The sequence below is a fragment of the Lepidochelys kempii genome, chromosome 10 (assembly GCF_965140265.1).
Source record: "Lepidochelys kempii isolate rLepKem1 chromosome 10, rLepKem1.hap2, whole genome shotgun sequence".
Taxonomy (NCBI): domain Eukaryota; kingdom Metazoa; phylum Chordata; order Testudines; family Cheloniidae; genus Lepidochelys; species Lepidochelys kempii.
In genome coordinates, this window is record NC_133265.1 from 57950780 (window position 1) to 57963126 (window position 12347).

Genomic DNA, 12347 nt, shown 5'->3' on the forward strand with positions numbered 1-12347 from the left:
GAAAATGAGGAAAACTCAGTTAGTGACCAGCATGAAAAGTTTGGTTTAAGTGACTTGCCTTGTATCAAATAGGAACTCTGGGATAGAAATAATCCAGTTCTCTAGTGCAACATTCCACTGCCTTAACCAAAGGACCATCCTTTCTCTACATGCAATTCCCTGTCTCATTCACTACACAGTTTATACTGTATGCACCAAATGAGGCAGGGATTCTATAGACAACAGTTGCTGTCACTGCATAATTCTGATTAATCCCCCAACCCCAGGTCCATCCGGTGAACTGAATGAGGCGGGGTCATGTGGAAAAAAGGATGTGATTAAGTAATTAAAGACTGTATCTTAATGCATATTCCCAAGGGAGTTGTATTAAGATTGCACAGACAATCTTAATTCTGGCATTTGCTAATTTTTTATTGTTTGGATTTTCACAGGGATGGCAAAAGGCACATCTCTGGCACAAAGGCTGCCTCCCTACCACATTTCAACTCCCTGCTCCAAAGCCTGGGAATATTAGAACTTCTAATAGACAAGGCTGTCCGATAACTTTATTAATAAATGGTGCTGTCAGTCCTACCTGTAATATAGTGAAGCCTCCATACTAATATGGGCGAATGGAAAATCTGGTAAGCAAAAATTATGTTTAATTCTGACCCTTTTTAAAAATTGTTGAAATAATGTGAGAAATGTGTCTCAGTTCTCTGCAAAGTCCAGATAAATCATTGTCATCTGTAGAGTTAGTCTGGATTTACATTGGAATAGTTGTAATGATAATTTAGCTCTTGTCATCTGAAGATCTCAATATTTTACAAAGGTGGGTATGTATCATTACCCCCTTTTCACAGATTAGGGAATTTTGAGGCACAGAGAGGTTAAGTGATTTGCCTGAGGTCACAAAGCAAGTGGCAGAGCTGGGAATGGAACTGAGGTTAGTAGCAAAAAGAACATAGGCTAACAAGGGCAACCGTCCAGATGGGAGCACCATTCTAAAAGTAATGATACTACTTGTTGGAAAGTGCATAAACCAAAAAATTGCATGGTAAATTTATAAATCCCTCTCTTCCTTAAAGTGTACTAGCTGAATGTAAATCTTCCAGAGTGGTGCAAAGGGGCCATAGCATGAGCCAGATCTGGCTATATATTAACTAAAGGCTTGTCTGCACAGTGCAGCAGTGTACACTAGAGGAGTGTGAATTCTAAAGTGTACCAGTGCATAACACTGGCTTCTATTGGTGCTGTTAGAAGCAGGTGCAAGTTAGAGCAGCACCACAGCTGCTATAATTTGCACCAGGATCAGGTGTGGCACTTGGCAGCTCACGGGATTGCCACCATTTCCCCACTCCATTAAGGCTCCATGCTGAATGGAGTTCAGCCAGACCCCAGGATTGGGGCCCTAGAGATCACAATACACCATCATAAAATTGGCATGTTATACAGAGCTCACTGTAGGCTCATGTAAATGTGGTTATTTTAACCTAGTTTCTCACTGGCAAATTTGGAAAGGGATGATTTAAGCAAAACTGCGTCTCCAGAAGTTATTTTGATATTTAGTTCAGCAGACTGAAGTCTAAATGAGATATTTTGGCATCCTGTATGTAGGACTTACAGCCTTATAATGGTTAGCTGCATGCATTCCAACACAGGAAGTGTGAGGGCAGCTTTTGTAGCCAGCTCAGAGTCACTCGCTGAATCACCTTAGTCAGCTGAGCTCAGATCTATAAATTGTTTTCTACTGTCATCCTTGTGGTTAATTTAAGTATCTAAGCCCTGTTCATGTCAGAACTGTACAGCCTCATTTATGATAGTAACAAAGCATGGCCTCTCCATTTTGGCACATGTTCTTCACACTCAGAGTTAAATCTCTTACAAATGTCTCTTATTATGAACGAATAGTACGTGCTGCCAGATCTTTGGGCCAACCTTTACAGGTTAACTGCTTGAACTCTGAGATTCCACTTTAGTCATAAGTCTGAAGAGTCTATGCAGTTTGGCAACGTTATTGTTTATTTTTTTGGCAGTTAATGTTAACCTCATGCCTTTTTTGAGTTGCATTTTACTATTAGCAGATATATAGAAAAACAGAGATTAGGATTATTTTTTATCAATAATTTGTTTTTTGCAATGCCAAGCAGCAGCTAAGTATTTCATTTATTTTTTTTGGATAACAAATTTATAGAAAGCATCAGGGCTTCTGATATTTGCAGTGACAGTACCTCACAATTAAATGTTTTTTACCTTAACACTAATATAAGAACTCTCAACCCTCCCTGTACTAACAGAGGTCTGAATAACTATGCTAACAAAATATTTGAACTTCATGTAGATAAGTATTGCTCACAAATTTTAAATAACATAAAAGTAGTTTGCTGGGTTACAAGTCCTGTTCATTTTATAGGGTACATACTTGTATACTCAAAAAATTAACAGATGTTTTGGTATGAAATTACCACCACCATTTTTTTGTAATAATCCATAGCAAAAATTGACCTATAAAATATTTTCATGCTCTGTATTCTTCCTGAATGTTTCACAACATTAAGATTATATTAGTTCTGGGATCTTTGAGCTATAATGGTTCTTTTGGTATCTCATGGACACATTTGATTACCTACAATAATCCCTCTGCTATCTTTCTGCCCATCAAATGGTAGATTTACGATGAGATGGAAAATATTTTGACATTTCATCCATAAACTAGAAGCCATGTGATCCTTTCAATATGAACCCAAATGAAAAATAAGGTACATTTCTAGAAACCTAATCTCAAAAGCCATTTTGTGTAACTTAAAGGCAACATTAGTATGTGAATATCTTTTAGTCTTCCATGGAGAAGAATGATTCAAACTGTATAAATGGAATATAGATTTCATATGTTTAATAAAAAAAAAAACCCTGCACCCTGGAATAAGTCTGTTTTTAGTGCACATCTGCCAAAGGGGAAAAAAATTGTGCAATAAAAGTATGTAAGAATGGTTTATAGAAAAACATTTGGAAAGAAATGTCTTTTACTAGAAACATCCCCTTCCAAAATCATAAGAGCTTTATTTTTGTTAATTATAGCATAGTCAGCTTGATTATTATTTATGGAAAAATACAAAAAAGAATTTCAAAACGACTTATCCTTCTTTGCCTTTTAAACCCTTGATTTTCCGCATACTGGCAACTACACATTCGAGACCTGAATTATAAAATAGTTACACACAATTTGTATGTTTCCTGTGGGTTTATTTCCCAGAAGATTGCATGAGGCATGGTTTCTTCAGGTAAATGTCTTGGTTTTGCTATTTATTAACTTCCTTTCTATTTGAACATGAATCAGAATTTTTAAGTTAATCAGAAAACTTTTAAAAACTAGAGATGGGGGCAAAGTTAGCAAGACAACATATGTGCAAATTACTCATCAAGAAAATAATCCACAAATGAATGAGACCCTGTATTAGTATGAGCTCCATAGTCTTATTCATGTGTTGACCTTTTTCTTAATGCTACAGCTTGGATACTTTCACTCCAATAATTTGTTATGGACCCAGTCTTCACCTAGAGAAAACTTCCTTTGAAGTATAGGTTTGCAGCAATCTGAATTGAAATTTTGCATATTGCAATATAGTTAAACAATTCCACTATCTGCGTTCATTATAAATGGCTTCTATACTGTCCATAACATTTCTGTGGAATGTAAGAAATGCTGGTATAAAAACAGTACTCCATAAATTTTTATTGCTTTGAGTATCTTGTCCCTAGAACAGGCCTATTTACTTGACTCTAATCATAAAAATACAGTCTTCACTCTATGCCTTGTAGTGTTTCCAGGATTGGGCTCTATTGTGGTGACTGCAGAGCAAATTTTCAAAAATTGAAATGTGGAGACAGTGAGCGCATAATGCAGTATGTACTTCTTGTTACAAAGGAAACATAGTTTCATGAATGTTAATTGTGAAATTTAAAAGATAAAAGTTTAAACAGTAGGCCTTGGGGGACAGACTGCAATATTAAATGTAATTTTGAATTGTGGCTGGTAATTTGGTACTTGCCGATCAAGTTAACGTGACACCTTGTAGGCTGATAAATGATAGCTGGGAAAATCTAGGCCCAAACTGGACAAAAATCTAAGAATAGATAGACTAGCATAGTGGAATGCAAGTAATGATCAGTTTCTTCAAAGCTTCAGTATATGCTAAATATTTTTGCTTTTAATGTCACAACCAAACTGATTTTGTTTTAATTATTTTCAGTTACATTGTTATTTGTATTGCAGTAGCACCTGTAAGCCACAACTAAGATTGTGGCCCCATTGTCCTACACACTATACAGACATATAGTAAGAGACAGTATCTACCCCAGAGAACTTACTGTCAATAGACAAGACAGGTAAAGGTGGGGAAATTGTAACTACCCACATTTTACAGATGGGCTCCAGAGGGACAGATCTTTAAAGATATTTAGTCTCCTAAAGATACAGATAGATGCCTAGTGGGATTTTCAAAAGTGCCTAGGCACCTAACTCCCATTGATTTCAGTGAGAATTAAGTGTGTAGATTCTCTAGAAAACCTCACTAGGGCTCCTGTCTGATTTTAAAAAATATTTGTGCCATAGAGATTAAGACTGGGATTTTCGAATGAGTCAAATCCAGTTGAAGTTGGGCACCTAACTCCCTTAGGTTCTTCTGAAAATCTCAGCCCTGGTGACTTGTACATGGTCATAAAGGAAGTCTATGGCAGAGTCAGGAATTGAACCCACGTCCAGTTGCCTTAAACAAATTTATCCTTTCTCTTTTTATTACAACCATAAATTAATAATAATAACATTTATGCTTTCATTGAAATTTTGTTATGGGAAAAATAATGTTTTGCGGGATACACAGATGTTGATCTACATGACTAGAGAGGTCACTTTTAGTTAACATCTGTTACTTTTTCAAATCTTATTCTGAACTTCTGGCGCGATCTGTGCATGCAGAATGCTGAGGTGAGCTGTAGAATCTCCACAATGGCTGTACATTTACCCTCAGACTGTACGGTGGTGTTTTACAAAAGAAGCAGCTACATCTCTGCTTCTTGGAGGAATTCACATTTTATGTAGAATTTAGATGTTACTACTGATTCCAAAGTCAGACAGAGGGTAATGTCAACTCTCTCTTTTGGATGGAGAAACTACAACTGGAGAGTCTTTATAAGTGTATTCTTTTGTTGCCCTGTAAAATATGCACTGGGAGCTACTCTGCTAGCCAAAGACTGTTGGATTCCGCAAACAGAAGACTCCTATAAAAATCTGCTGATCATTGTAGTACCAAAAAAAAATCATTAAAAAAAATCAAAATTTTTGTTGCAGTCATTATATTTTTTCAGTTCTTACATATATTTTTGCCTGTCTTATATTGAATTAGAAATAGCTTTAACCTACATTTGATTGTTTGGAATAAGTTTGTGGTTTGTCACATATTGGTGGGATGATGGGAACATGCGTGGCCATAGTAACAGCTTAAATTACAGCTGTCCTTTAGGAGAGGAAGGCAGGAATACAGGGGGAGGTGCTTATAGTGGTAAAGAATCAATACCCCATTTGTAGAGCCAAATTCTGGCCTAAGCAACACCCACAATGTGGAACTCTCATCAGGTTCATGCTGGGCTCCACAGCCAGGAATGCTTAAGCAAAACAGGAGGCTCTTTTCCCATCTGCCCTTGAGGCAGTCGGGTAGATCTTACACAAATGCCCAATCCCTTCCCAGGGTGACTTTGCCTAACTTCTGTATATGCCACTCAGTTCCTAAGAGATGATGTCAAGAGATAAGCTTCCCTTCATCCCATGAGGAGGGATATGTTCTTCCTCAGCTAAGTGACAGCCAGAGAGTCTGAATGGGCCCATTAGGGTGAATATATGCGTCCCTTTCTAGGCAATCGAGGGCAGAGCCCTCTCAGTGACAGCCTCTCAATACAATGTAAGGACTCAGTTTCCAGCTTTGTTCAGTTCATTTTCTTATTCCATACCCATCAGTGTGGCATATCCAAGCTTTCTTTGCTGATGGAGCTGTGCAATAGTCAGAGCTGCAGTAGCTCTCACAGGCCCAGCTGGATGGTGGTGGAGTTGGTAGGTGGGATTGGGCTCAGTATAGAATTACTGGCAGGCTAAAAGAAATGGGAAGTCATAAGTGTCCTCAAAGTTCTGCATACATCATTGACATATAAAAATGGGTCAGGAGTTGGCCCTTAGTGAATTACAATTTGAGTTCCAACTATAGTAGAGAAGTGTGGGGAAAAAATGACTTCAATATAGGATAGTGCTGCTGTAGTCTTTGTTGGCCAACTTACACTTGTTTTCTCTCTTTATATATCCCTTCTCTTTTGGATTGCAACACAGAGGTCAAGGCACATGGTGATTTCCAGATAGGAGGATATGGATGTATCCTCATTGAAGCAAATGAGCCAATTTACATTATCTTGCTGAAGCAATAGAAAAATTGATAGTTCAGTATCTGACCTAGGGAATCCTAGAGTTACATCCTGGATTCCCAAAGTATGAATACTGAACTACACTTGTCTAGTTTTTAAGATCTATTTAGCCTGGTTCTATGCTGTCTTGCACTTTGTGTGGTTGTCTACACTTTTGGTTGTTCTGATTTGCACAAGTGTAAATAAATACAGAATGTGTATGGCAGTGGAGACTTGGGCCCATCATATTAGAGGAATGAGGACTTTTCCTAGCTTGATACTGTACTTTGAATAATTAAGTCTGCATGTGTGCGAAGTCTGCAATTAATGCTGCAACCTGATATGTGGTTCTACTTCTTTTGTGTTAACAAAAAAAAGTATGTGCAATGTTTTCATTAGTGATAACGGAGATGAATTCATTTGCCAAGTGTAAGCTATCTCCAGACATATGGAATATGTATTATGTCCTCTGAGGAATTTGCTGTGGTTTTCATTGATCCTGACCTCAGCATCAGGAATATACATTAATTTAGCAAAGTGCAGGAACCTATACTCAGGCTACAGAGTGGTTAAAGTAGCATACAGTAGTAGAGGATGGATTAATGTGACCCTATGTATGTAGTACTGCCACATTAACAGACAGATTTAGTATTAAAGAAATATTTAGCTTTCCAATTTTAAGTGTCAGTTACCCATCTGACTTTTCCAGAAATCTTAAAGCTGTTGCCATGAACTACTCTTTTTTAAAGTTTTCCTAGTGGTTAAACAGGAATTCTAGTTCTAGGGCTTTTAATTTCTGAAATACCAGCACACCCAGTCCATAGAGACTTGATCTCAGTGTGCTGAATTGATTCATTTCCAACAGCAGTTTCTTGGAAGTGGGAATGGTAGTGGCTTGCTTTGTGTTTTTGTATCCCTAGTTGATCATAGGAACACTGGAGGGAGAACTGAAGAGCAGTGGATAGCTAATTCCTGTATTTCATTACTGCTATTGTTTAATAGATTTCCAGATGAAACATGTAGTACCATCCATGAAAAGTAGGAGTGACTTAGATGTCTAGCCGTTGGTTTTGCAAAACCTAACCTTCCTAGAACCACAAGCTCAAATCCTGGTAGGGTTGTCTTATGCTTAGCTTTTATTATTTCCATAGCACCATTAAAAATAAAGGATTGCATTAGACTAGATTATAGCTGTCTGAGGGTTTTTACACCAGAGAGCTAAATCCTGGCCTCCTAAGCCTTCCTTACCCACAAGGCTTCTCCCAAGATCATCAAGGGGAGGAGAACCCTGCCTTCCCCAATCTAAATCCAAGGGAACCTGCACAGTCACTCCACGATTGGTAAAGCAGCTTAGGCACTGCTGACTGTGAATCATGGCTGCTGTGCTCTGCTCTGCAGGAGATGTTGGTAAAGCTACTCTTTGCCCCCACCCATGTATATTAGAAATATGATGGTCCCAGTTATTTGGGCCCTGTTCATATGCAAGAGAGGGGCAAGGATAGGGCTTGTCCTTTAGTAAAAGCCAAAAGATAATTTGTTACACTTTATCCTTTTCATAAACTCATAAGACTGGAAGGGACCTTGAGAGGTCATCTAGTCCAGTCCCCTGTGCTCATGGCAGGACTAAGTATTATCTAGACCATCCCTGACAGGTGTTTGTCTAATCTGCTCTTAAAAATCTCCAATGATGGGGATTCCACAACCTCCCTAGGCAATTTATTCTAGTGCTTAACCACCCTGACAGTTAGAAAGTTTTTTCCTAATGTCCAACCTAAACCTCCCTTTTTATGATTCTGTCTCTATACCAACGAACAGGAGGGTCAATTTAGATCTCCATGTGATTATATTATCACTGATGAGCAAACACGATATATTAATGGAGAAGAGTCATAGTGTTTTTAATAAATGCACCTTCTGCCTTATATTGCCGACATAGAGGACACCAATAAATAAGTAAAAGATATCATTGAATTAGGTATTTTAAAAAAAATAGAACTCAAGAAGAAAATTGGAATAAGTAGATTTGCAATTACTTGGAGCTTAATATGCTCAATATATGGAATTGCTGAAGCGACTGTTAAGCTTGGTGGTTTTGTTTTCTTTTTAAAGTCATCAGCTAAAAGAACCACGCTCTGAAAGAAATGAATGTAAGATGCTTCCCTAGCACCAGAAAAAAACACACATTGACTTCACTGGCAGTTTTGCCTGTTCCCTTTAACTCAATAACAGAAGTCCCCTGGACTTCAGTGGGAGCAGATGTGTCCTTACTTTTGGATCTCCTGGGGATGATCTTTTCTTTTCCTTTTTCTTGTAAATCATGCCAGTCCCAATTAAATAAATGATTAGTCTGAGAAAGACTAAGAGTCGAAATCAACTACAGTATGAGGCAAGATGTCTTTTATAACTGAGACTTCCACCATGTATTAAGACTATCTAAAATTTTATCCACAATGGGCAATGGCTTGAATTTGAGACAATTCATTAGTTTGTTTAGATAATTTAGTATAAATGCACCAAAGGAACCTCTCTTAAAAGCACAAAACACAATAGGAACTCTTTTCTAAGAAGTCCTATTGCAGTAATGTGGGATGGAAAATACTAAGGCTGTCTACACTATAGCTTATGTTGGCCTAATTTATGTTGCTCAGGGGCCTGAATAAATCACCCCCCTGAGCGACATAAGTTACACCAACATAAGCACCAGTGTGGACAGTGCTATGTTGGCAGGAGAGCTTCTCCTGCTGACATGGCTTCTGCTGCTTGCAGGGACTGGCGTAATCAACTTAGAGCGTCTTCTGTTGGCATCGGTGTAGCTGCACTGCTGTAAACACTCTAGCGTACTTGTGCCCTTAGTTTCCATCCATAAAACCTCCTTTCCTTAGTTAGAGAGAGGAATCTAATCAGTCACTGACTTTCTAATGTGCTGGGGGATTCTTGACCCTCCAGCTCTTCCCCAGGCCCCGCCCCCATTCCACACCTTTCCCCAAGCCCCACCCTGCCTCTTTCCACCGTGCTCCACCCCACCCCACCCCCACTCCACCCCTTCCTGCTCTGCCCCCACCCCGCCTCTTCCCACTCTATTCCACCTCCTCCCCTGAGCACACCTGTCCCTCACTCCTCCCTTCCCCCACAGCACCTCCCGCACACCATGGAACAGCAGATCCACAGTGGGCAGGAGGTGCTGGGGATGATTGGTGGGGCCACCGGTGGGTGGAGGTGCTGGGAGAAGAGAGGGAAGCTGGCTGCCAGTGGGTGCTTAGCACCCACCCTCTTTTTCCTGTGGCTACTCCAGCCTGGAGCACCCACAGAGTCAGCACCTATGAATCTAATGTCACAGTTGACAGTTATTCTGGGAACAGTTTCACTTCATGTGGAAAAAGACAAGCGGTGAAGTAGTTTGCACACACATTTAGATTGTCAATGCACTCCTTAGAGTACATATACATACATTCATAAACCTACTGCAGTCATTAATGACATTTTAATGAGCCTGTTCTGAATGCAGTAGCTTAGTGTAGTGTAATGTAGTGTAATACAGAGAAGCATGTTATTTTCAGAACTAATGACCTCAGTGATCACAGAAAAGCTATTTACTCTGACACACCTTTAAGGTGTTCACCTGTGGCTGAAATCAGTTAGTATTTCCTTTATCTAGTTACTTTGTTAATGAAAGAAACACACAGTGCTTCTCATATCAGTCCATTATTCAGTTAATCACTTGTCATATTCACTCTTCCAGTGCATTGATCTGTAATCAGCATGTGGTGTGTTTAAAAAGCTGTGAGCAAGAGGGTGGCCCACAAATGCCATTAATGCATGATGAAATTTTTATTTTGTTTTTTAGCTGGGGCACTGAGGCTCAGACACTAAGGCCTTGTCTACACTGCCACTTTACAGTGCTGAAACTTTCTCACGGGGTGTAAAAACCACCCCCCTGAGCTCTGCAAGTTTCAGCGCTGCAAAGTGGCAGTGTAGCCACTCCCCCAGCAGAGGCGTCGTGTTTTTTTTATTATTTTTTGAGAGTTGGGAGAGCTCTCTCCCAGCGCTGGTGCCGTGACTACACAGCCACGTTAAAGTGCTGCCAAAGACATGCTGTAAGGCAAACCGAATACAATCCGTTAGCTTCCCTCATGTTAAAACATTAGCAACAACAGTTGGTTGAAGGTGTTTACACCTAGCTGATATTGGGTAACTATGGAAGAGAGTTGGTCTTTTTGATCCACCTTGTGTGTTCATTTTCAATAAGTCTGAGGACCTCATGTGCTCCGTACAAAGGTGACATGTACCAAAGTTGTATGTCAATATTTAACTTCTGTCGCCTGTCAAATGTTCTAGGCACTTTACATGAAACAAGATATCAGATTAAAGTGTCAGAAGCATAACATTAAATCAGAGTAATCTGCTTGAAGATGTTCTGAAATAGAGGCTTTACAGACAGTTTAAAAAGTCCTTGCTCTGAAGTTCTCTGAACAAGGGGGCTTGCACTGAAAAATCAAGGCCAAAAAGGCACTATACAGTATCCTTTCCAGTACTGCATCCAGAAGCTCAGCAAGTTACCTGGGATCCAGTTGATTAAATACTGAAACTAGAGATGAGCCTGAACCATCACAGGACCTAATCACATTAGTCACACCATCAGGGGCTTGTTCACTTGCACATCTACCAATGTGATATATGCCATCATGTGCCAGCAATGCCCTCTGCCATGTACATTGGCCAAACAGGAAAGTCTTTACGCAAAAGAATAAATGGACACAAACCTGACATCAGGAATAATAACATTCAAAAACCAATAGGAGAACACTTCAACCTCTCTAGCCACCCAGTAAAAGACTTAAGGGTGGCAATTCTGCAACAGAAAAGCTTCAAAAACCGACTCCGACAAGAAACTGCTGAGCTTGAATTAATATGCAAACTAGATACATTAACGTGGATTTGAATAGAGAATGGGAGTGGCTGGGTCATTACACATATTGAATCTATTTCCCCATGTTAAGTATCCTCACATCTTCTTGTCAACTGTCTAAATGGGCCATCTTGATTATCACTACAAAAGTTTTTTTTCTCCTGCTGATAATAGCTCATTTTAATTAATTAGCCTCTTACCGTTTGTATGGCAACTTCCACCTTCTCTCTCTCTCTCTGTGTGTGTGTGTGTAATATATCTTACTATATGTTCCATTCTATGATGCGATGAAGTGGGCTGTAGCCCACGAAAGCTTATGCTCTAATAAATTTGTTCGTCTCTAAGGTGCACAAGTACTCCTGTTCTTTTTGCGGATACAGACTAACACAGCTGTTACTCTGAAATCTGAACCAAAATTGTGGATCCAAACACCACATGTGGGTCAAGGGCTGAGTCTGCGGCTCAGATTTACCTCTCTAGTGGTCTGAATCTGAGCAGAGACTCCAACATGGGATGTGAGGCAGTTTGCATCTGGAGTCTTCTGTCCCTTCAATTCTTTTCTAGAGCTTTTGACACCCATAGTTCCCAATTTACCAGTTTTCATTATATCCAGCTTTCCTGCATACTCCAGTCTGGGCTTCCATTCCCCCTGGCAGGGTCTTGGGCTACCTTTTTCCCTCCTACCATATGCCACACAAACAAATATAAAAGGTGCCCTGCTTTCAGAGGCCTACATGGGAAAGGGGCAAAGCATAGAAAGCTCCCCAGAGAACATGAAATTCCTCAAGCCCCAGCATATATGAAACAAAAGCCTCTCTTCCTGATGTTTGTAGAGCAGGTTTTTAGCTGTCTAGAGCAGTGCTTCTCAAGCTATCTGATGTGGGGGGGATTTTTTTTCCAATGTGCGTGCAGACCGGCAGCCGATGGCTCTCGAACCGGCACCGGTCCGCAGACCACCACTTTGAGTAGCACTGGTCTAGAGTTCAGTCTGAATGACTGCAAGGGACAAAGCAAGTTA

The 12347-nt window shown here is 39.7% G+C and overlaps 1 protein-coding gene across 2 annotated transcripts in view; it reads left to right on the plus strand.

The window, feature by feature from the left end:
• Positions 1 to 12347, plus strand: part of MYO1E (myosin IE) — a 141771-nt gene that overhangs the window by 10730 nt on the left and 118694 nt on the right. The window lies entirely within an intron of this gene.